General features: G+C 35.7%; 1 non-coding gene and 1 pseudogene across 1 annotated transcript in view; both read right to left on the reverse strand.

Annotated features, from left to right (window-relative positions):
- LOC105041845 (uncharacterized) overlaps positions 1–11605 on the reverse strand; it is a 46591-nt gene extending 34986 nt beyond the window's left edge. Inside the window, exons 1-6 of the transcript XR_012139750.1 lie at positions 11137–11605; positions 1493–1552; positions 1372–1390; positions 1179–1252; positions 1067–1082; positions 922–983 (exon numbers count right to left, since the gene is read on the reverse strand). This is a non-coding gene — a transcript (uncharacterized protein). The remainder of the gene's footprint in view (positions 1–921; positions 984–1066; positions 1083–1178; positions 1253–1371; positions 1391–1492; positions 1553–11136) is intronic.
- A 13786-nt stretch (positions 11606–25391) lies between these two features.
- On the reverse strand, positions 25392–26933 carry LOC140856262 (uncharacterized; annotated as a pseudogene).
- Positions 26934–27341: the final 408 nt, after the last annotated feature.

Raw genomic sequence — 27341 nt, forward strand, 5'->3', positions numbered from 1 at the left:
GCTAATGAACCAAGAAAATAACAAATGTCTATCAAACAAGGGCATCCATCCATCAATGGAAAATCATGACCTTATGTAATGCCTTGTTTCATTATTTGGTAAACCATTACACCCAAGATGTTAAATTCCGTAGGATGGGGCTATCCCGATTTTCTCATGGAACGAGATGCACCACCATCCTACCCCGTCCCAACGCTTGGAACAAGAGATATCAATGTCCCGATCGAGATGCTGAGATGCTAGTGGGACGGCTCTATCCCAACACATGGGATGGTACCCCATCCCAATATCCCACGGGACATCCCGTTAGGACTTGAATCCTTGATTATGCCATGCTTACGCTCCCTTCCATTGCCTATCTTTGATGTATATACTAAAAAGAGCAGCCTTCAACCTCATAAGTGGAATCAGTCCTTTTATACATATCATATTATATCATAATGCCAACTTTTTTCCAATAAATCCACTAATCTAGCCATGATGTTGCTCCGTTGTTTTGCCCACTGAAATTGATGGATCCAGATACTTAAAACAGAAGACCTTGATGTTATAAACAATGAAAAGCTAATAATAAATTCTAGGTCTGCCCTCTTAATCTTAGATCCGCCCAGGGCCCACCCAGAAAAAAGACCTGACATGGCCCAAAGCCCCAAAGTGATGGGTTGAACATGGGCTTAATCTTAGACCGAAGCGAGCTTGGGTTGAATTGCAGTGAACCTGGACTTGGAACCTACCTCACCACTTGCAGCCTAGTCCCCAAAGTCACTTGCGTGTCTAAATTTGCAAGAGCTTTCCACACAACAGTCCTTTATAAATCATATTAAGTTGAAAGCTAGGCTTTTATATTCAAAAGCATGTAGTGAAGGACTGCAAAAGAAATTTTTAGATGGAGAAAAGTTTGATAAACGGTTATGGTAACACCTCAAGTTCCTGTTTACTGCATCAATTTTCTCTTGCACTTGTCTTATCCGATTGCGACATTCCTGCATAAGAATTTGGAACTGTCAATCGAAGTACTGAAAGGCTGCATTACCGATTCGGATTAATGTCTGCAAAAGGAGCTTACATCAGCCTCATCAGATCTGCAGGGACCATAAACAAAGTAATTAGGGAAGTAAAAAATTTGAGTAATGGGGCTTACTTATGTAGTAAGAAATGATGTAAATAGGAATTCATACCCAGACATGTTATGCTGAAGCAGACTGTCAGTATTGATTTCATGACCTCTCTTTCTATAGGCATTTTTCAGTGACTGCCACCAATACAAGGAAGGATGTAAAAGTATTACTAAATACAAGATCTGAGATAAGAAATTATATATCAGAATATTAAATGTATTTATATTTCAAATGGAATAAGTTCAGATCTCACATCAATAACCTGCTGCCTCCTGTAGCAATCAGGGGGAAAAGATCTTAAATTAGAATGTCATCTATTTCATCAGATAAGACGGTAGTTATGTGCTCCTCAAGGGAAGTTATAAGCAACATACCTCCTCTCTCGCATAACAGGATCAATACTTGCAAATCTATCTAGAATTGACAGCAGGTCACTGCAAAAGAATAACCGTCAATTATAACACAGCAGCTAATTTGAATGAATTGACAATTTTGTAAGGAAATAGAATCATACACTACATGTCAAGCATATAAAACAACAAATTCATGCATCTACGAAGTGTATAGACAGGTGCAGACAGACAGACAGATATCTACATACATGCTCGTAAATATGGCACAAGTAAGAAACCAGGTTTTAATAGCAGAGCATAAGCTAACTATATTGTCCTACAAGAGGGGTGGCAATGGTTTGGGTCAATTGTGTCGAGTTGAAGCAGGTTTGGTCAAAAAACTCCCAACCATATCCTCCGGGTTCGTCGTACCGGGCCGAACCGCCCGATACGGGGCGTACCGAACCGGACCGGCGGCCAGCCGATCCATTCGGGGTTTTTTTCCAGAAAACCCCTCCGAACCACCCCGGTTTGGTACGATTCGGGTCCATACTGCCCAAAATCGGGCGGAATGGACCGGTACGGTCCGGTTCGGCATAAACCGAACCGTACCGACAGCCTCACATGAAAAAGGGGGGAGTGGGGCCTGGGCTGTCTTTTAGTGGCAGCCCAGGTGATTAGATTCTTTGAGAAGCTCGAGAACTCTCAGAGAACTCCCGAGGCTCTCAAAGAAACTGTCGAGATGCCAAAAAAAATAAAAAAAAAGAGAAAAATTCCGTCAAATTGCAACACTGGTTTGAGGAGACGCTGATTTTTGATCGGAAATAAGGTAATGTGTTATTCTTTTAGTAAATATTTTATTTTTTTTGTTTTTATTGTTAAAAGTATGATAAGAACGAGGAAGTATGAAAATAAGAGAAAATCATGTCAAAATTTTATGATTTTCGTATGATTTAATTATATGTGATAGATCTTTGAAAAATCTACATGATGACACTAAAATTATTAATTTTCATTAATTATATATTTTTAAATATTTATATATATTTATTATTAAAAATTATTAAAAAAATAAATTTAAAGAAATAAAAAATCAAAATTCTAGAATCATGTTTAGAATGATTCATGCTACTTAAATCTAACCTTGAATTTTTTTTGAAATATTTAAAATTAAAAAATATTTTTTATAATTATTTAAATAATAAAAAAAATATTATAAAAAAATATGTAAAAATAGTGTTATATTTTAGTTAACTCAAATATATTTGAAGCATATAACATATTTTTTTGAATTTATAATTTTTACTTTATATATAATATTTTTTCAATAATATTAAACTGTCGTGTTTTGTTATAACTGCAAGAAATGAATAAGAAGAAAGATTCAGAGCGTGACATTGGTTGGGATCATGGCGAGATGCTCTCGGCTTGACATCATTGGAGATGCAAATGGTGGCAACACAAAGTTCAAAAGAGGAGGAGATGATTCAGTGGGTGAGCAACATATCGTGCAGATCATCACAGATAATGGACCACAAATAAGGCTGTCGGAGAGTTGCTGATGGAGCAGCGACCACAGATATACTGGACCCCATGTGCTACACATTGCATTGATCTTATATTGATGGATATTGGGAAGATGATTCGTAGGATGCAGCAGGTAGTGGAGACTGTCCAGACTATTACTAGATTCATCTACAACCACACGAGTTCTTTCATTGATGCGGACATATACTGGAGGAGATCTTAAGATCGGGATATCACACGATTTACTACCAACTACATAGCACTTGATATCTTCTTAAAAAAAAACAACCTTACGTCAGATGTTTGTTAGTCCGAATGGCAGAAAAGCAGATATGCAAGGACCGACACTGATGGAAGTCATGTGGAGAACTTGATGACAGTCATCATTCTGACAGCGGACTAAGAAGGTAGTGAAGGCTATTAAGCCATTATATGAGGTGCTTCGCACCGTAATAGTGAAAGATACCCCCAGATGGACTTCTTATATTACATGATGGAGAGGACAAAGAAACAGATCAGTGAGAATGATCCGAAGCATGCTCAAGAATTCATTAACATCATTGAGCCCGTTGGGACTATCAGATGGGTAAAGATTTAATCTAGCCGATAAGCATAAATTCAAGAATATTTTTAAATATTTTTTCTTATGCTTGTAAAAGTGTACTTAATCAGTCATGAAATTTATCTGCAAATTATTTTTTGAATCCAAGATTACAGTATACCATTCCCGGGATAGATATGGGCAACGAGCTTCTTGCTGCTCTTCGTAATATAATAATATAAGATGGTGCCCGATCTAGAAATCGCGTCGTTGTGTCTGCAAGAGGTATACTAGTTTCAAACAGATGTAATTATTCAACTGAATTCGATCTGTACTCAACGATATATTTATAAATTTAATAAATTTTTACAGAAAAAACAGTTTAGAAAGAGATCAAACAGCTTTGGAGTCCCATCAGCTGTCGTAAGCAAAAAATAGATGAATCAGTAAATTACATATCAATAATGAGCAGCATAGATTCATATGTAATTTTATTTAATAATATCATAAAATTTGATATGTAATTTTTTTTTACAGCTAAATAATGGATTCATTTTGGAATGTCTGCAGAATATTTGAGAGGTGTGGCTGTCCGTATTCTTTCTTAGACGATCTTTGCTAGTGGCTATGAGCGCAATTGATCGACTTTCGTCCTTATCCCATCAAACAGAAAAACCGTCTGACACAAAAATACTTCAATGATTATGTATATATTCACTACAATATGAGGTGAGGCTAAAATGCATTCAGAAGAAAGTACAACTGAAGTACACTAATCTGATGCTAGATGATTATGCTGACGAAGACGACGATCGATCATCAGATGACTTGCAGGTCAGCAGCAAGAGCCAGAGCTTGATGAACCGGGGTCCCCTCCACGACCAGCCAGTGTGGTAGCTAGGGAGATCAGGTGGATCCAGGCAATGGACAGAAAAAATATTCCACATAAGGTTCCAGCTGATCAGCCACAGCCTGAGGGGACACAGGAGACTCATTCATCACATGACTCGATGTCGATACATCTTCGCAGATGTTCGAACGACAGATGTATAGACGAGGTCGGCAGTCAGCAAAAAGACATCCATCCTCCACTCACAAAAAACTCAGTCACAAAGGGCACAAGGGAAAAAAAGAAAAGACAGTTGCACGTGCACCACTCTCGAGAGTACATGAGCTATCTGGCTCAGATTCAGACACCAAGAAGAGTGATGATATACTACTAGTAGTAGCCATGGATCTAATGATCAGAGAGAAACTGGAGGACGGAGACTACTGTTTATGAGACAGCCACAGGATGATATTCGATTCATCGGTGAGTCCCAGTTTACATATACCACACAAGATAGGATCATGATGGACAGTCGGTAGAGACCGTGGAGAGCCGATTTCATATAGACGACGGGCTCCTAGAGATCGTCCAGCACACGATGCAGCTGCAGATGATCTTACACATGGAGTAAAGTCATGGATGTATCTGAATCATCCTTGCATTATGGATCCTATTATCCACAGCCACTTTATGATCCATATGGATATGGTGCATCCGAGACATCGTCTTCTAGTGGTTACTATCCTATGCAGTCTGGAGCATCTTACGGATCAGATTTTACTACCGGCATATTCGGATGGACTCCTCCACAGCCATACCATCATCCCGAAGATACTTCTCAGAGCCAGAGTTTGAATGAGAGATCTGAGATATCTTACAATCCAGAAAGGATGCCTTATGGGATGAATATTCAAGAGTACGGTGCATCTTGATTAGAGGGTTAGACTGATGTTCCTCCAGATTATATTAATGATCCAGATATCTACGAGCGTCACAGACACTCGATGAAAAATTAAATGCAGAGTAGAGCTTAAGGTTAGTATATCAATTATTGTGCTTTGTACTTTAAATGTTTAGATATATTTTAATGTATATTTTATATATTTTCTCTTTAATTTTAGGATGATATAGTTTAATATAATGTAAATAAATATATATTTGAAATTTTGGATCAAGAATCTTTGTACCGCTACCTAACTCAAAAATTGAACCCAAATATGTCAATAATATGCAATATAATGCAATTTTGAAGTTTTATTTATGAATTAATAACTTGAATACCCACAAAAAAAAAAAATAAATGTATCGGTACCGAATCGGTACGCCGAAGCATACCGTATGTCGATACAGTACAGTACCAATACCATACAGTACGGATCCACCACCGGTACGGTGTCCAGTATCAATACAGCGGTCCTTGATCTACCCATTTATAAACGGGTTGATTTCAAGTTGACCATAAGGTTTTAAATCCCACGAGATGAACATATTCTGATTTCTCCATGGAATAGGATACCCCGCTATCCCGCCTGTCCCATCTCAATAGCAATTCCGATCATGCATCCCTATGGATATCTTCCATCTCTCTCCTCCTCTTCTTCTCTTTTTTACTTGCTTTCCTTCTCTTTTTTTCTTTCTTTCCTTCTTTTCTTTCTTTTCTTTTACCTTCCTTTCTTCCTCTTCTTTTTCTTTCTTTTTCTTTCCCTTTACTTTCTTTTTTTGATTTTCTTGTTTTTCCTTTCACTTTTTCCTTTTCTCTATCTTTCCTTCCTTTCCTTCTTTCCCCTTTCTTCTTCTCTCCTGCATGGACGGGTTTTAAAGTTCCAAACCCATCCCGATCCCATTTTCTCACAAAAATGAGAGGAGGCAGCAAGATGCCCCCCCTATCCTACCAGGACATAAAACCTTGGTTGACCATTTCAGGCTCAAATTTGAAAATGGCCAATCCAAATTTATTTTTGGTGGGTTCATGGTGGCAGGTCCAGGTCAAGTTCTGCTACCTTAGGAAGAAATGAAGGACTAATATACAAATGATAGCTTTGAGTTTGGGGCATATATAATTGTGTCAAGCTACTCTAGCTTTCATCGACATCCATGATCCAACCAAAGTTTGCTTTCTCAATGCTAGTAGGGAAGAATGGTAAACTTCAAGATTTGAGGATATTTTACAGCAGAATATTCGAATCTAGCCTAAACTTCATCAAAGTCCAAAACTCATTAAAACCTTCAAAGAGTTGCTCCTGACTTCGTGGAATTCATAAAGTTGCCAATAGCACCCTCCAAATCTACTAGGCCCATAAGAATCTACTCGCACCCAAAATTTAAGCTAGGTTGATTCTGATGCATTGACCAAGACTTTTTTTGCAAATAAGTTATGCGCGCATGACGATGTGCAAGAAACATAATTGGCCACTTGTCACTCATACAAGAGGACATATGTAGATAGTTTAGCGATAGAATTAACTTCCCAAAGGAAGTTGTCAAGCCACATAGAAATATACCACCCAAAAATAGAAGTTATTTAGGTAATGGAACTACCGGTACCCACCACCTAAAGGACATTATTGCTTTGAATTTGCATGGTAAAAGGAGGAAGAAAGATTCGTTGCTCTCTTCCTCAACATATTTGAACTACACCACATCGACTAGGTGTCCATCACCTTCTACCTTAAACTTCAATCCTATGAAGTGCTTGGTCCCCTCCCAGAATTCTAGGATCCAAAGCATTTCTTTAGGGTGGAATATTTTCTAATCATCAATGGATGTGATTCCAAGACTGCCTGAAAAGTGAAGATCTAATTTACTCTATGGACGTCGACTAGTCCACTAAGCAAAGTTCAATCTATCTTTGCATGGATGTTGAGGAACCCATAAATTGGAGACTCAACTGGCCTGCACATGGAGGTAGAGATACCCATAGAGTGTAGGGTCAACATGCCTGACCCTGGAGTTTCAGTGATTCGTCAATTTGGCAATGGACATCTTTCTATCATCAAGGAAGTGGCCCAAGTCTCACCTACAAGCAAAGGAGTCGACTTACTGCTTCTACATGGGGATTAAGTAATAAATGGTCATGATTGGAGTGGTAAAGTCAAGTTATTCCTCCCCCTCTTGTCATGATTAATTCTTTATATATATATAACGTTGTATCACAAGCATTATTATTTAAATCCATTTATTCTTTTCTCATATCCTCTCTTTGTTTTATTTTCCTTATACCAACCACTTAGCAAATATTAAGTCTTCTTACTTGGGACATGAAAAAGGATTAAAATATCTCTAATCAATTTAAGCCATAATCGATCATGAAGTGCTCTTTTTAAAATATGCAGATAAGGTCCCAAAAAATGGGCACACGATAACATAAATTTAAGGGTCGACATGCACTGCATGACATATCAGGACACATTTTGCCAATGAATTATTGGGATACAAAATTGGCATGAATCAGTTGCATTCCCATTTTTGACATGTTTTTGCATCAGTGCATGCCATAAATGCGCAAGTATTGGCATGAAATAGCACAACACATGCTATGCCAATGCCAAGTTGGTATGTCATGCTTCAATCCATGCTCGATAATTAGCAGTGCTACCAGATCAGGTTGGGTCTCCACTTCACTACTCTCGAACTAGTAACCCAATTGCGGGTCAAATTTTTTTACAAAACCTATACATTGAGGGATTGGATTGGGTCGAGGTTTGGGTAATAAAAATGCATAGGTCTGAGTTGAATGGAGGGTTTGATTCGGGAACCCATCTAGTATCAAGCATTATTCATTGAAGAGTTAATCAAATTAAACAATCCATGCTTTGAAAATTTTGTCAATGGAACATGCAATAACAAGTACTTGATGATTAACTATATAACAATCATTGATTAAAAGCTGAGAAGATGACTAGCCTGGGTGCACAACCTATGCACATAGGACTCTGATTGTAGACAACCTAGAGGGGCACGCCACATGCAAAGGTCTCACATCTCAGGCAAAAAGGATGCACATCCCATGTAGATGAATGATGGTCTGAACTGTGCATGATCACCATAGGGGACCATCGACACACGATTGAGCTAGGGGTGCAAGGCTATGGTGGAGTACACCGAGCCAGCGAGCACCACAAGGCCTCCACATGACCTACAAGCAAAGGAGTCGACTTACTCCTCCTACATGGGGATCGAGTAATAGTTGGTCTTCTCCTATCTTTTTATTTTCTTTATACCAATAGCTCAACAAATATTAAGTCTTCTTACTTGAGACATGAAAAGGGACCTAAATACCTCCAATCAATCTAAGCCATAATCGATCATGAATTGTGATTTTTAAAAATATGCAAATAGGGTTGCACAAAATGGGCACTCGATAACATAAGTTTACGAGCTGACCTGCACAACATAGCACATCATGACACATTTTGCTAATGAATTATTGGTATGCAAAATTGGCATGAATCGATTGCATTCCTATTTTTGACATGTGTTTGTATCAATGCATGTCATATATGCCCAAGTATTGGCATGAAACAACAAAACACATGCCATGTCAATGCCAAGCTAGTACCTCATGCTCCAATCCATGCTCAATAATTAGGGTGCTACCAAGTCAGGTTGGGTCTGCATTTCACTACTCTCTAACCAGTACCCTCGTTCCGGGTCTCAATTTTTCCCAAGACCTCTCCATTGAGGGATTGAATTGGGGCCAGGTTCAGGTAATAAAAGTATGCAGGTCCAAGTCAAATGGAGGTTCGGTCCTGGTATCCATCAAGTGTCAAACATTATTCCTTGAAGAGTTAATCAAGTTAAACAATCCATGCTTTGAATAATTTGTCAATGAAACATGCAATAACAAGTACTTGATGATTAACTATATAACAATCATGGACTAAAAGTTGAGAAGATATACTTAAGTCAATTATAAATACCCAAACATGTTCTAACACGTCAAGCATTACTTTTTACCCTTTTTTTTTCTATCCATCTAAATTATGAAAGAAAATTTAATATGCCAAGAGTTCAAAAATTAACGGATATATAAGTACAACTGTAAAACTAGCATTATATATGTGTATATTGGGTTTGCAGCTTTGAGTGGCAGCCTTGCCAATAATTGTTATGTTGTTACCTAATTTTTTAAGTGCAACGGGAATACCTACTTCTACAGGGCCTCTCGATAATTAAGGACCCTTGGAGACCTTAAACTAGGGCTGCAAATATGTTATGACCCTGACCCGACTCAGTTTCATGTTTGGTTCCTGAGTTTGAATCCAAAACCGACATGTTACCTATTTGAGCTATGTCAGATCGGATCCATGGAAAAGATTTTAGATCTAGCAAGTTATTTGGGTCAAGTCAAGATCAAGCATAATCTGGATGCAACTGAAGTGTCAGATCTGTTAGGGTCAAGTATGCTATTGAGGTCAAGTATTTAATTATTCTTTTATACATAAAAACTATTTGATAATTAAATGTATAATAAATAAAACTAAAAGGTAACTTCAACATGAATTTTTATTTAAAAAATATTTTAATTTGATCCAAGAAAAATGATGATTTTTAAGATACAAATTACATTTTTTAGAATATGAATTGATTAACTTGAATACATTATAAATTAAGAATCCACTAAAACATGCAATGAATGTCTAGATAGAATTACATAAAAGTAGGTGCAAGGAGATGGGATTGTCAAGATGAACCGATAGCAATTAGTTTAACTAGTGGTTTATTCAATGAATAGGAAAAGATATTTGGTTGCAAGTCAGCCTATCTTTGATCCTGCAAGGATTCCTTGATTGTACCCAGCAAGCATCCCAAAAGATAGAGCAACGGAAATGAATGGATTAGAAATCCAATATAACTCCATCCAAGGTATTTAAATCTCAATATATCAGCAGTTGAAACTGAGATGAACCAAGATCTAACTAATTGGTAGAGGGAATTAAGATTTTTTGAGACATCGGCCGAAATGGTAAATCCAATATATCAACCGTTATCACTCGATATCAATTTATATCAGCCAATATAACATGGCCAAGATTTTTATATGCATCATATAACTGAAATACCTAACAAGTGAAACTACAATAACAAGTCATCACCTAGCGCGCCCTTTTCCTAAAATCAGTATCTCTGCAATTTTATCTCTCTTATTTTCCCTCTCCATATTTCTATCTTCTTTTTTCGCCATGCCACACATGGGATAGCAAGTCGCATAAGCCCATCTAATCATGGCTGTCATGCCAATCATGGATAGCTGTGGTTGGAGAGCCAGCCATCCCCAGTTCACTCACGACAGGAGAAGCTTTGAACACCCTTTTTCAGCTAAACTCATGTTTCCATTTTCGATCATATAAGTTAGAATGACTCGCATGTTCACACCATGAAGCATGGCACAAGTTACCAATTGGATCGGTGAAAAAGAATCATATCCACGCTATAAGTGACCTAAGCTAATCATTATATGAAGTCATAGAAAAAATCATATATCAAAATATAAACATTTGATCTCCCATCTCGTTTGTAAGACCCAAAAATTAAAAAATTAAAGAAAAAAAGGAGCAATTTTTCACAAACGTTCTGTTTATTCACCGATTCGCATGAGTGGAAATTTTAACAAAGTTCACATATTCTTCCTACATATCCACTTCAAGAAAAGCAACATCTAATCCATCAAAAAAAAATCAAGGAAAACTAAAATTAACCAAATCTAGCCTCTAAGTCAGAAATGCATGCATCATCATCATCATATGCAAATTGAAATGAAGAGATTAAAAACAGGCACGAGATCCTCACGTGTGTGCGCCGAGGAACAGCGAAGGCTCTCCTGCAGGAGGGATGGAGAGGTGGGCAATATCGGCATCGCAGAGGATGGAGAGCTCCCTCACCTTCTTCTTAATACCATTCCTTCGAGTCAAGTAGCACTGCATCCGAGCTTGCTCGGTGGGGTGGGGCTCTAACACGACCTTCCTCCGTGGCATCTCTCCCTTTCTCTCTCTGTCTCTCTCCTCTCTTCTGCTAGCCTTTCGCCATAATTCCACCTGGTTCGGGACACCGAGGCAAGCGTTGTTGTCTCCCATTTATTGATGGAGGCGGCCTCGGAGGCATTAAATATACTCACCCGAGGGGGCGGACAGTGACGGCCAGGGTGGGTTTCGGACGAGGGGATGGGATGGCAGCCGGAGCCATAAATGAATGCAGTGGCCTCAGAGCGGGGAGGTAGGGAGTGTGAATTAAAGAAGCCGGCATTTTCGCGGTCATCAAACGCCGTGAGGTGGACCGCTTTTCAGAAACTGTGGGCGTGTGGAATGCCACCGGCGGTAGGTTATAATAACCACATCCGTAACATTTACTCCCTTGATTCACTATCATCTGATACTCAATCCCTGTTAAGTACTTCTCCCGTCCCATAATTTTCAGGTTATTTAGTCCCTACCCTTGCACACGATTGCAGATATCTGCTGGCACGTAGATATATGTGCAAAGACGATAAGATTATATGTAGGGACAATAATGATTATGTACAACGGCTAGTATAAGTGTACAATATAAATGTGTGCCAGAGGCAAAAATTAAATGCTAATGTCAAAAGATCCAATGTAAGATGGGGACCCATTTGATTCACAAGAAGCAGGGGATCTTTATGTTTGATTGAAATTTAAAAAAAATAAAAATAAAAAAAATTAATTTTTTATAAATAAATATTATTAAAAAATTAATTAATTTTTTCATTAATCAATTTATTTCTGTTCTCATATCTTCTAGGATGGCTAAGTTACTTTTCTATATGCAGCATTTACCAATTAGGATCCGTTCTTTTGCAAATAAAAAATTTATCTGAGAATTCATATTTTTCTGAATAAATATTTTTTAGATAATATTTAGATAGAAAAATAATTTATCTATATTCTTTTATACATAGGAAAGTGACTTCAAAATTGACTATCCATGTTCTTTTACGTTACTACTTTTCTAGATAAATTAGTAAAATTTATCCATATTTCCCATGATATCCCTTGTGCTTTTTAGATTTGACTAAATTATTAAGCATTGAATGATGGAGATATTGAAAATGAGGATGGTATTTTAGGTACAGTATTGAATACCTACTTTACTGACTGATAGAAAAATAATTTGCCGCTCCCTGTATGGGTAAATTTTTTTATCATTTTATGGATAAATATTGCTCATGGTAAAGTAACTTACCCATCTTGAAAAATGTGAGAATATGGATAAGTTGGTCAATAGAAAAATTGACCAACTTTCTCATGATATTTACCCACAAAAGAACGTCCCCTTGCAGGTAAAAGATTTGCCTGAGAATCCATACTTTTCTGGATAAATATTTTTCAGATATTATTTAGATAGAAAAATAATTTACCTATATTCTTTTATACATAGAAAAGTGGCTTCAGAATTTATTAACCATGTTCTTTTACATTACTAATTTGTTGGATAAGTTGGTAAAATTTATCCATATTTTTCATGATATCCCTTATGCATTTTAGATTTGACTAAGTTATTAAGCATTGAATGATGGAGACATTGAAAATGAGGATGGATATTTTAGGTACAATATTAAATGCCTACTTTACTGACCGATGGAAAAATGATTTAGCCATCTTCTGGATGGATAAAATTTTTCTCTATTTTATAGATAAATATTGTCTATGGTAAAGTAATTTACCCATCTTAAAAAGTATAAGAATATGGATAAATTGGTCAATAAAAAAATTAACCAACTTTTTCATGGTATTTAGCCACAAAAGAACGATCCATTAAATCAAGAAAAATCTTATCCATATAAGAGGTGGTTAAATCATTTTCCCATCAATCAGAAAAGTAATCTTTTTAATTCATTATTAATATACCCTTAATCTAATAATAATATATTATATTATATTATAAAATATTAATATATAATATATATAATATCCATTATATATTGATATTTTATAATATATTATAATTATTATATTATATTATATTAATATATATAATAATATAATAATCTTATATATTATATCCTAATATTTCATAATATATTATTATATATAATAATATTATAAAATATATATTATATTATATTATATTAAGATATTAGTATAATATATATAATATATTATAATAATATATAATATAATATATTAATATTTTATATTATAATATTATAATAGAATAAAATAATATAATATAACATAATAGATTATTATATTTAATAATATATAATAATATAATGTATTATAACATATTATAATAATATAATATATTCTATATTAATATTTTATAATATATTATTATATATAATAATGTTATAAAATATATATTAGATTATATTAATATAAGATCTTAATATAATATAATATTATGATATATTATAATAATATAATAATAAAATAAAAAATATATTTATATTTTATGTTATAATATTATAATATAACAATATAATCTTATATGATAATATAATATAATAATATAAAATATTATTAAATATAATAATACATAATAATATATTATATTATGCTATAGTATACTATAATAATATAATATATTTTATATATCATAGTATATATTAATATATTGTATTATATTATACTATATTAACTATACTATATTATTGTATATAATAATATTACATAATATATTATATTATATTAATATAAGATATTAATATAATATAGTATAATATATTATAATATTATAATCTATTATATTATTTATATAATAAAAGATATTATGAAAAATATGGATAGATCATAGCAACTTATCCAGAAAAATAGTAATATAAAAGAATATGGGTAACAGATTTTCGAGCTATTTTTCAATGCACAAAAGAATGATGGATAAATTTATTTACTATCTAAATATTGACTAAAAAATATTTATCCAAAAAAATATAGTTGTTGTGGTGTAGAAAAAAGAGCATCATTAGTCCTACATTAGTTAGAGTCAAAAAAACTTTGGCTTATATAGGAAGGGACTATTTTTCCTATATGAGACGCCTTTTAAGAGGCAAAATCATGAGACTAAAACGGCCCATACAGCCTTTGGGCTATGGGTCGTAGGCCAAAGGAGACAATACCTTGCGTATCGAGCCATAAACCTTTGACTGCAATACTGATGCTAGAAGAAGGGGCATCACCCTCAATGGACTGAGGGGCTCCTTTCGTCTAAACACTACTCTTTGAGAGTACACAAACATGGTCTGTAGAGTATACGGATTTTTCTTTGATTGGGAGGGCTATACTGTAGTGCAGAAGAAAAGGCATCATTAATCCTACATTAGTTGGAGTCAAGAAAGAATGTGGTGTAGAAGAAAGAGCATCATTAATCCTACATTGGTTGGAGTTAAGAAAGAATCTAACTTATATAGGAAGAGACCATCTTTCCCACGTGAGGTGTCTTTTAAGGGTCAAAATCATGAGGCCCAAAAATGGCTCATATAGCCCTCGAGCTATGGGCCGTAGACCAAAGTGGATAATACCTCACATGCCAAGCCATGAATCCTTGATTGCAACATTGACGCTAGAAGAAGGATATCACCCTCAATGGACTATAGGGCTCCTTTCACCTAAACACTATTTTATGGGAGTATACAAACACGGTCTGTGGAGTATATGAATTTTCTCTTGACTGGAAAGGCCATGTTATAATATAGAAGAAGGGCATTATTAATCTTACATTGGTTGGAGTCAAGGGAGGCGCTGGCTTATATATCTACAACAAAAAAGATTTTTACCGACAATTATTTTGACATTTAGTGGTAATTATTATCGCCACTATGACTTTTACCAGCAAATGCTTATTTGCCGATATAACCAGGGTCGGAAAAGGTTATACCAGCAATTACAGAGATTACCGATAAATGTATAAGAAATTGCCGCTGTAGATTTGAGTTATTACGGTAATTAATACCGACAAATATAATTGCTATGATATAGCAGCCTATCTACGTCCAATATTATGTCTTTCATGGTAATTATAATTGCCGCTAAAAAATAAGTCTTTCGCAGCAATTATAATTGCTATAATATAGCAACATATCTATGCCTGAGGATATATCTTTCGTGACAATTATAATTGCCGCTAAAAGGTTACATCTTCTGTAGCAATTACAATTACCGCTAAAAGATCAGAAGTATGTCTTTCACAGTAATTATAATTACCATTAAAAGGTATGTGAAGTTAAACTTAACAATTATTAATGACAATTGAAAATGCCACTATATCTCCTCTTCTATTTTTTTATCTGCATTACAATATGATATATTGATATAAGAATGAAACCAGTTCAAATATCAATATTCATCATAATAATATCAAAATAAATTTTATAATTAATTTTCTAGTGCAACTCATCCAACCAATAAAATCCAACAACAAAGTATTATATATTATAATAACCAAAAAAGAGTTTACATTGCATATTTGTCAAATACATGTAACTCTCAAATACAAACATAGCAAAATATATATCCATCACAATCATCAATGAACTCTTAACAATCTTGTCTGAGCCCCAATAAACTCCTTGAGTATCAACTGAGCTCTTGATCCAAAGCAGTCCATCAACTCACAACGTGCGTCCTAAAAAAAAAAAGACAAAAAGCACACAAATTAGTTAATAAATAACCAATAATAATTTTAGTTGCATAATAGCAACATAATCAATAAACAACAATCATCTTCTTGAGGATATGTGATGATGTCATTAATGTTGATCTTTGAGAGGTTTTTTATGTGTGATTTATTTGGTTATCATGTTATTTTTGGGGTTCGGATTGCATTTTTCATGTGAAAGGATAATTAACCTTCTTCAGTGATATCAATTATTGAATTTATTTTGCACAGCTTTTGAAATATTTATTTTATGAGCTATGTTGCAGATTCTAGAAAAATATCGAAATACCGCAGTCCATATAAAATATGATTAAATGGTTGATATCATAAAAAAAATGAATCATACGGAAGATACAATCAGAACCTGTTATCCAATGGTTATCAGCACATAAAATATTCACAATGATAATTATAAATACTGCACTTAACCATAAGATAATTAAGATGAATAATTTTTTCAAAAAATAGTTTCTGAACTTTTTTATTAAGTCAAACTTATATTGATACAAGATTGTAAACTAAGGCTCATAATGGTTTGAGTATGTACAGATTCCACAACCACAACACCATCGTTTTTCTAGCTTTACTCTCAGATCAACACTCTTATAATAACTGAGAAATTGATAAAAGTATCCATTCTCTTTCTTTCAAGACAATGATGTTTGTTTCCTCTATCTTTAAAATTAAATTACCGGTCATTAGCACAAAAGAGAGCACATCTGATCTAGTGTCAAAAAGGGTTAACCTTGTGAGCCTATATCAAGGGCCAGAAACTTGCACGCATCCACGAGAATAGCAATTTCTTCTATCAGAACTTCAGAAAGTGGGTTTCGAGGTTTTTGAAGACAGTGACTCACCAGTTATGCCTATAATGCTTTACAACACAGCAAAAATTCCAGCCTTATCCAGGGAGTGTCTCAGATAGAATGTAAGTATGACATCTTATTTAACTTTGAATGTCAGACTGCATGTTGGTAGTGTTAAGATTTGATATTTCGAAATTCGATCCATACTGAGCTTACAGTGAAATCCGCGATGACGAACGAAAAGAGTCCAACGAATTCAAGATAGTTCAAATGGAATCGGACGAAAGAGATACACTCGATAGAAGATGGCACAACTTACGAAGCGATAGAGGCCGGTGGAGCAAGTGCGTATGGGACTGCTGCGAGCGCGTAGCCCAGCACGCAGATGCACAGGCACATGCGGGCGCAGCCCAGGCAGGCAGGTACAGGTGCGGCCCGCACAATTTTTCTATGCCACATGCAGTGCGTGGATCGACGGTCCATAGGGATCCACATGGATCGGATGGAGACTTTCCTTTGGTTCGCGCGGTCCACCGTGGATCGAAAAACGTTTCAGACTAGTTTCTCACGGTCTAAAGGGCTTGTCATGGACCAAATGTGCGATCGGATGGCCTAGTGAGCTTGCGGTCAAGATTCATTGTTTCAGAGGCATGTTTGGGTGATCTGAGGAGTTCTAATTTGCATTGAAGTCGGGATTGGATCGATCTGAGATCTTTAAAAAACTCTGTTGATAGAACAGAGATGGTGTCGCTTTTGGTTGTTCGACAGAGGATCCAGGCAGCAGCAGATCAAGAGGCGCCGATAGAGAGCAGAAGTAAGGTGCTTCAAACAGACTGTTAGGCAGCGGAAGTTGTCGCTTCAAGGGTTTAGAGGAGGTTTCCTAAAAAAAGAAGTTTTGTGAGAAAGAGCTTCTTGTGAGGGAGAGATTGGGTGTACGAGAGTTAAGGGTGTGATCTCCTCTTATAATTTTTTCTTTTTCTCATAATGAAGCTTCATGCCCTATGGAGGCAAGCATTTTTTTTACTGATCCACGTATTTGACTATTCTATTTTTTTTTCTTTCTGCTGCGACACATGGTATCGAAAAGGTCTTGTGAAGGTGGTGTCCTGATCAGACATTTCCAACAAGTGGTATCAGAGCGAGATGGTATCAGAATACAGATTACGACAGTGGTGAGCAAGATTGAAGATGGAGAAGACATGATCAATCAAGATGGAGATCAACAGATTTGATGAAAAGAATAATTTCTTCTCGTGGCAGGCAAGGATAAAGGACATGCTCATCCAGCAAGGGTTGATCGGTGCTCTCTTGTGCGAAAAGAAAGCGACTACCATGAAGATACAAGATTGGAGGTGGCTCTAGATGCACGTGGTGAATGCAATCTGCTTGTCCCTAGCGGATGAAATGGTGATCTATGTGCTTTGCAAGACTTTTCCAACGATGCTGTGGTCGAAACTCGAGGAGTTGTATATGGTGAAATCTTTCACCAACACCCTCTTTCTTTGGAGACATTCTATCAACTGCAGATGACTGAGAGACAGAGTATGCAAGACTATCTCAGTCACTTTCAGAAGATCCTCATCGACCTCCTCAGTATTGACGAGAAAGTTGAGGAGAAGATCAGAGTACTGGTCTTGCTAGTATCGCTTCTCCCTTCGTATGAGTCCTTAGTGACTACTCTTCTAGTGGAAAAGAACACCATCAAGATGGCAAGATCACTACGGCGATTCTTCAGAACGAGATTCTCAGGAGAGAGAATCTAGCTTCGAGCTCCGATGGCAACTCAGCTTTGATGATTTTTAGAGGAGTAGGAGGTGGTAGACGGAGCGACAGAAAATCACGACGAGGATGGTCCAAATTCAGGATGAGGAACTTAAGCAAGATCATATGCAGTACGACGAGTTGGAGCATCTAGCCAGAAATTACTCTCAACTTAAGGATCAAACGAGGGCTACTGCAGTGATGGCCGATAGCGAGTCAAAGGGTGATGCCCTTAGGGATGGCAATCGGATCGGGTCGGATCAGATACGGATCGGATCAGAAAATATCAAATCTGAATCCGATCTATTTATTAAATAGGTCAGATTTTCAAACCTGAATCTGACACATTTAATAAACAGGTCATTCGATTCGACCCATTTAACCTGTTTATCCGATCCAACCCGATCCGTTTAACCCGTTTATCATTTAACTTGTTTAATAAATAGCTAACCTGTTTATCTGACCTGACTCAACCCGTTTAATCTGTTTAGATACAGAAATAATCAAAATTAACATAAATACAGAGTGAGACAGAAAATTATATGCGCACGTAGACAGACGAAGACCACAAAATCCAAATAATTAACAGAAATAGGGAAGCTAATTAATCTTCCATACTTGGACCATTACATACATCAGTTAACTGGTATTTACAAACATTAAATGAACAAAAATTTGGGCAAATTGATTTCTGCAAAACTATTTGTCCTGAGACTTACATCAATAAGAATGAGAATAATTACAATAAGAATAATATCTTAATCAAAGAATGCCTATATCTATCGTCCATTTTTGAGAGGGGAAAATTGATAACAATGAGCAATCAACTTACTGCCAATGAAAATTAATTTACCAATGTCAAGCAAGATACTATTCATTAAATAAATCAATAGGTAAATGAGATAATACATAAATGGCACATGCAAGATACTATTCATTAAATAAATCGTAGGTAAATAATGATCATCAAAGAGCCAAAAACTCATAAATCAGAGCAAAAACAGTTAGACAAAAATTTTGATTTAAATCAATGGAGCAAAGACCAGATCATACAAACCTCCCAGAATCCTAACGTAAATCCAAGAAAAAAATCTAATCAGGTAAACAATGATCATCAGAGAGCCAAAAATTTATAAATTAGAGCAAAAACAGTTAGACAAAAATCCCTGATTTAAACCAGCCGAGCAAAGACCAGATCACACAAACCTCCCAGGAACCCTAACATAAATCCAAGAAAAAAAATAATAAATCGATTGCATAAATGAGACAATACATAAATGACTATGAAATTCCAGAATAATAGATCAGATCACTATGAAATCTCAGAAATCCTAATGTAAATTCAATAAAAAAATCTTCGGATCTGGATCGAACACCAATTACAGAGATCGGAGGGGAAGACCAACCCCAGAGATCAGAGCAAAAATCCTCATGATTCCTTCAAGTTTGCCGTCATCGTGATGTCGGGTGTCACGATGGCTAAAGAGTAAAGATGGAGGCCAGGTCCCGGCTGGCACTCCCATGATGAGGGGAGATCGAGGAGGAGCACCATCTAAGAGAGGAGGTTGAGGAAGAGGAAGGGAATACCTGAACTTTCTCTGAGTTCCCTTCAGCACGATCGCAAACGGAGAGGAGCCGATAGTAGACGGCCACCTATTACCGACGGTGGGGAAGACGGTGGGGGATCATCGATCGAGAGGAGGGATGGAATGGAAACCCTAGAGGGGATGGAATGGAAACCCTAGAGGGAAGGGGAATAGATGTGAGCGGCAGGCCTGGGATTGGAAGCGACGTTTCGTTCGATCAAATGAAAGAATATAACCTGATAACACTTAAGAGTTAAGCCGGTTAAGGAGTCAAGACCTTAAGGTTATAAATAATGAGTTATAACCCGACCCGACTCGATCTGATTCAACCCATTTATTAAATGGGTTAAACGGATCAGTAACCTAAAATCTGAACCCGATCCGATTATTAAATGAGTTAAACAGGTCGATCCATTTACGATCCAAACCCGTTTAATACAAATCCAAACCTGTTTAACATGGGTCGAATGCGGGTCGAGTTGGTGGGTCAGATCGATTTTTGCCACCCCTAGATGCCCTGAAGATATCTGACGAGATATCTATTTTTTTCAATAATGAATTTTAAATTTTACATGCATCTATCATGTATGTTGTAGAGAGGAACAGTTTGACTCTTTGAAGAGCAATGAGAGTACTATTTATCTGTCGGATGAATCGAGCTATGCGATCAGAGATATCGAAATAGTCAGCTGGAGGACAATGATGATGCAGTGAGGAGATTGAGAGAGGTTCGATACATATCCAATTTCAGACAGAATCTTATCTCATTGAGCAAGTTGGATGCTAGAGGCTACAGGATGGTAGCTGATGGAGGAATCCTGAAGGTGTTGTACGGCAATAGGATTATTCTGAAGAAAAAAAAGAAGACGAGAAGATATTATTACCTGATGGAGAGCTCAGTGTAAGGTAGAGCTTCAAGAGTCAGGAGGAGTTTGGAGAAAGATGGAGCTCCAAATGGAGGTGGATCAGGGATGAGAAAAGCAAGACTCGAGAAGATGAGAGGCGATATCATAAGGTGAGATTTCTATTACCACAAGATATCCCGAGCAGATCTCAGATCAGGAGGATGACAACATATGATAGAGATAAAATCGAGTGGCCTAACTCGACTCCCATGTCTGTCCATCCATGATCAGTAGACGATTGTCCCAGGATATGGAGGCTAGGAGATCCAGAAGCTCTCAAAATTAGGAAAAGACAGAATATCGAGTGAGGTAAAGATTGTTAGAATTTGATGTCTCAAGATTCGATCCACACTGAGCTCATAACGAAATCTACAATGACGAACGGAGTCCAACGAGTCCAAGATCAGTCCAAACGAAGATCGGATGAAGGAGATACGCTCGATAGAAGATGGCATGGCTTATGGAGCGACGGAGGCCAACGGTGGTCGGTGGCAAGTTGGCAGAGCAGGCGTGTGCGGTGGCACGCAGGACGGCCATGAGCGTGCAGCCCAATCGCGGACGAGCAGGTGCACGCGGTGCGTGGCCCAAGCCCGAGCGGGCATGCATGGGGGCGCAGCCAGGGCGGGCATGCGCGCAGGTGCGGCTCGTGTGATTTCCCATGCGGTCCATGTGCGATGCATGGACCGACAATCCATGGGGACCCACGTGGACTGGACAGGCATTTTCCTTTGGTTTCGCACGGTCCATCATGGATCGAAGAGCGTTTCAAGCTGATTTCTCGCAGTCTAGAGGGGTTTTCATGGATCAGATGCACGATCGAATGGCTCAGTGAGCTTGCAGTCAAGATCCAATGCTTCAGAGGCATATTTGGGTGATCTTAGGAGTCCTAATTTGCATTAGAGTCAGGATTGGACCGATCTGAGGTCTTTAAAAGATCCTATTGATAGAACAGAGATGGTGTGGCTTTTGGTTGTTCGATAGAGGACTCAGAGCAACAGCAGATCGAGAGGCGTCGACAGAGAGCAGAAGCAGAATGCATCAGGCAGATTATTAGGCAGCGGACAGCGATCGCTTCAGGAGTTAAAGAGGTCTTCTTAAAGAGAGAGCTTTTGTGAGAAAGGGCTTCTTATAAGGAAGAGATTGGGTGTACGAGGGTTGAGGGTATGATCTCTTTTTATATTTTTTTTTCTTATAATGAAGCTTCCATGCCCCGAGGAGGCGGACTTTTTTTTGGCTGATACACATATTTGATTGTTTCTATTTTATTTCTTCTTTCTTCTACTACAATGCGTGATATCAAAAAGGATGTGTGGAGGTGGTATCCTGACCAGACATCTCCAATAAGTAGACAAATGTATCCTTATGAAGATAACTCCATATTTAAATTTTTTTTATGTAACTCATTTAAAATCTGACATCTTGAATCATTAAACAAGACAAAATTATTGATTGGACAGAACTTGATGAAATGGCTATGGATACTTGGGTTATGCACTTTTCCTCAATTTCATGCTCGACGAGAAGATGAACATATATAGAAGGAAAAAGGGAGAAAAAATAAATGAGACATGATGGGTACCATCTTTTGAGTGCAAAAAAGTCCACATGAAAAAAGAAGATAAATAATCATGGATTTTCAGAATGGATTGCAAGCAGTTATATGCTAATCGCATTAGAGTTTAATAAAATGTACTAAGAGCATTAAATACTTTTCATTATTGATCCCCTAATAGAAGAAAAGAAATTGAGCTATTGAAGAGAAAAAGCTACATGCCACTTGAGACCTTGCTGTATAACACTCATTAAATTAAGTCAAACAGAGAGCCAAGCTTACTATAACCATTTTGTCCACATGGAACAGGGACCTTTTACAATTTATCGCCTAGCCAAGCATGGTGAAATTTTAATATGTTAGAGTAGATAGAGAATAATTCCAACATCACATGACCCACTAATTTTGTAAATAAGAAAAGTATAAATTCATAAAACAAATTATCTGAACTAGATATGATCTTCAATTTACTACCATTAGCAAAAAAATATGATGAAAATAATAAGATCATATGATCGAGAATCATTTTTATCGCAAGTTAACATAATATTATTATCTTGACGAATAAAAAAAGGCATGTGAAACATTGGAGGGTTTTGGAAATATTGTGCATTCACTACTTCATGAGTACTACAGGCATCAGGAACCTATTTAAAAATAATATAAGAACAATATTATTACCTACAAGTGCTTTGCCTAGTTGAAGAAGAATAAATTCAGATTCTTTAAGAAAAATTCCCTGTTCATTAGTTGTTCTATTTGATCCGAAAGGCATGGTAACTTCAGGAGCTAAATGCCTACCCCAAAATGATTTCATTATAGCAAGTTCAGCTTCTAACCATGCTTGGTTTTCCTTCATCATTCTTATTTAACTGGTGTGGCGTTGTTCCATAGTCTTCATGTCCTCCTCCAATAATTTTACCTTCTAAGAGGCTCCATTGTCTTCTAAAATTGCTCCCAGGTGATGAGATGCCGGACCCCATAAGCTACTTGGGGTTGGACCAAGTCCTAAACCCCGCACTAAGCGACTCTTCTTTGGTCCCCATCACTTGTGAATATATATCATCTTCAAAAGCTATAGTATCTTGGGATTGTTCCATAGAATTAGAAGGTTGACTTAACTTTTCCTTCATCAAATCCTAACAACTTATAAGAAAAGAGAATTGCATCATTATCATGATTATATAAAATTATAAAATAAAATAAAATCTCAAATTAAAACTCATATTAGATAGATAAAGTCAAAAAACTTACAACTATTTGAGCCGACTCATCATCAATGGGTCACCCATCCTTGCGTTGCTTATGAGTTTCATTGAAAATATGTGCTCTTGATGGTTCAACTCCATCCTTAGACTAATATAGAATTAAATCATGATTTTGAAACTAAAACCTCTGAATGCAATATTAGAGTGAGCTTTATATATTTCAAAATATCAAACCAATTGCATGATAATTTAAAAAACTATCTTCAAATTTAATAGTAATAGTGGCCATAATATATATAAGCACAATATATATATATATATATATATATATATATATATATATATTATATATATATATATATATATATATATATATATATATATATATTATGATACCTTTTCTACCATCAACCGTGCAATGCTTTTAGATCCCCCAGTATGTGCCATTTTTAGCATTAATCGATTTTCCTATTTGTCTTACTTCGTTTCTGATATTGTACAAAAATATTAGAAGAAAGACCTCAATATAAAATTATTGGAGAAGAAATATAGAAGTAAAAAAAATTGCTTGGGTATGTATACTATTTTCAGTTTAAGATATCACCTTTGTTTTGTCTGTAAACCAATAATTGATGAGGACAGTCCATTGATCCCTTAGTATGCGATCAGGTTTGTTACTTAAAACATCATCTTTATTTCCACAGCCTTCAAAATAATCAGCTTTCAACTCACACTATAATCTTTTCATTTTTTCTCCAAAGATCTTAATACACATTTCTCATCATGCCGAGGGAATGAAGATTTTATCTACAATATATATATAGTAATAATTTAAAAAATTACTAATAATTAAGTGAAACTAGAATTGATAATGGATGTCTATTACCTTAATAAACTCTAATAACTATCTTTTATCCTTCTTAGGAAATATTCTGCAATCTGAGATACGAATAGGAGCTAAATCAGAATTCCTTCCCATAATGCCCAAAAAGCTAGCAAGAACTCATCCTTCTATTCCAATGGGCTGATCACGTTTGTTAAATTGTACAATAATTCTTTCTTCTTCTGACTGATTCCAAATATCAACTAGTAGAGTAGGTCCTCGTACACTCCTTCGCTCTAAAAAATTATAAAATATAACAAAACAAAGAAACAATTGTATTATGATGAAAAAAATGCAAATTGAATAGTATATAATTTGAACATGTAACAATAATAATAATTTTACCACATGTATCAGTTGGCTCTCCTTCTAAATACCTTGATTGATTCCCATGATTGGGATCTTCATAGATTGAAGGTCACTATTAGATTGTGGAAGATTTTGTTGGTCCCGAGATGAATGCTAAACTATGACCTTCCTCAATCTTCTTTTTGTCATGATCATCTATATGCAATCTAAAATAGATATGATCTTAAACAATAGGCTATATAATATAAAGTGAATTATTTTATGCATCAAAAAGTAAGTCAAATAATTCAACAGGAAGCGAATTTAAATATGAAGCAAAATGTCATAATCATTACAAATATATATTCATTTGAAATTAGCAAAACAATAACAATTTACATCGAATCACAAAATAATCCATCATTACAACAAGATGGTCTACTCATCTCGTATCAATAACTGTTCCCTCAACATCATTTCTCACCCAACTTATATCATCATTTTCTGTCACAACAGCATCTATTAAACTAATAAAAGTTTGAAAATCATTCTCCATGCCTATTCCAATGTCATTATCATCATACTCCTCTTGTGCATCAAAACAGCCTCTTGGTTTTATTGGTATAGGAATAAACCACTCTCGATCTTCATAGTCTTGGATAAATATCACTTGTTGAGCTTGAGAGGTAAATACAAATGGTTCATCATTCAAATAATCACCAGTATGAATCAAGTGAGAAAAATTAACGAGTGTGAACCCCAGTGCATCTTGCTTTAGTCCTCCACCTCGAGTCACATCAACCCAATCACATTTAAATAGAACAACTTTAAATCTATCATAGTAATTCAGCTCCATAATATATGTTAACAAACCATAATAGATGATATCTCCCATTACAGGCCTTGCATCACTGGTACTTGCATAACTCAGTGTCTTTACAGTAATCATGACTCCACTGTTCTGAGTATTTATATCCCTCTCATATTCTTTTGTTCAAAACTTGCAGCCATTATTCATATCAAAAGCATGAAATCTTCTTGCAATATAATTTGGACCTCGAGCAAGTGATCATACATCATCTGTAATTTATCCATCACTTGCACTATCAAAAGCTTTAACCTAGTTCATTAAGAAAAAAATAGGGATCAATAATCTTATTCTATATGCAAAATATTGTTAACGAGATACTCATAACTTATAAGAAGATAATTGATTTTTTATTATTTTTTATAATCAAAAGTAGTAATAAAATACTTACATACTCCTTAAATCATATATGAAAGTTTTCATTATGTAGGCGATCTATCTCATGTTGTGTCAAGCGACGTCACTGATTTTGCCTCTTGATTACACTAATGTGTTCTCTGTATAGATAAAAATATAGATAATTTTCAATCTAATACACTTTTTTTTATATAATAAAGATAAAAACTACCATTTACTTTCTAAGAGATTCAACTATACTACAGTCACAATTAAAAGAGTATATATCGATGTGCTTGTATCCACATTTTTTTTATCCAATGAAAATTCTTTGATACTACCATACGGTTGGCCCACATTAGGAAAAAGACATGAATATTGAACTCTTTCAGGATCAATATTAGCATGATTTCTAATCGACCGATCAGATCTTGCTTCAGCATCTTGTAAGTAGTAAGAATAGAATGTTAGGCACTCGTCTACTAGATATGCCTCTACTATCGAACCTTCAGGACGTACTCGATTACGCACGTAGGATTTTTGGGTAGATAAATACCTAAGTGGAGAAAAATTATATAAGTCTATTATATTCTTGATACATGGATTTCACAATATAAAAAGATAAAGTAGCTTAAAATTAATTATTTACCTCTCAATTGGATACATCTATCGATAATGAACTGGTCCAACCAATTTAGCCTCAGATGCCAAGTGAATAACCAAATGGACCATCACTGTGAAGAATAATGGAGGAAAAATCTTCTCCATATTGCAAAGCATTAATGCAATATTCGATTCGAGTAACTGAAGTTCATCCACTTTTAAAGTTTTGGAACATATTCCTCCAAACAGACTACAAAGTTCAATTAAAACAGATGTTACTTTCTCGGGCAAAGTTCCTCGTAATGCAATAGCAAGAAGTTATTGCATTAAAACATGACAATCATGGTTGTTAAGTCCAGATAATTTACAATGTTTGATAATACATCGTGAGATATTTGATGCAAATCTATCTAAAAATTTTACATTCTCCAAGACCTCATAGAAAAGTTTTTTCTCATGTGGAGACATAGTGAAATAAGTAGTCGGCAAATATGTTCTTCCAGATGCTCGTCTTTGAGGCCATAGCTCTTGTCTAATATTCATCTCTTATAGATTATAACGTGCATTCAAGTTGTCCTTTAACTT

Source organism: Elaeis guineensis, chromosome 3, assembly GCF_000442705.2.
Source record: "Elaeis guineensis isolate ETL-2024a chromosome 3, EG11, whole genome shotgun sequence".
Lineage (NCBI taxonomy): Eukaryota > Viridiplantae > Streptophyta > Magnoliopsida > Arecales > Arecaceae > Elaeis > Elaeis guineensis.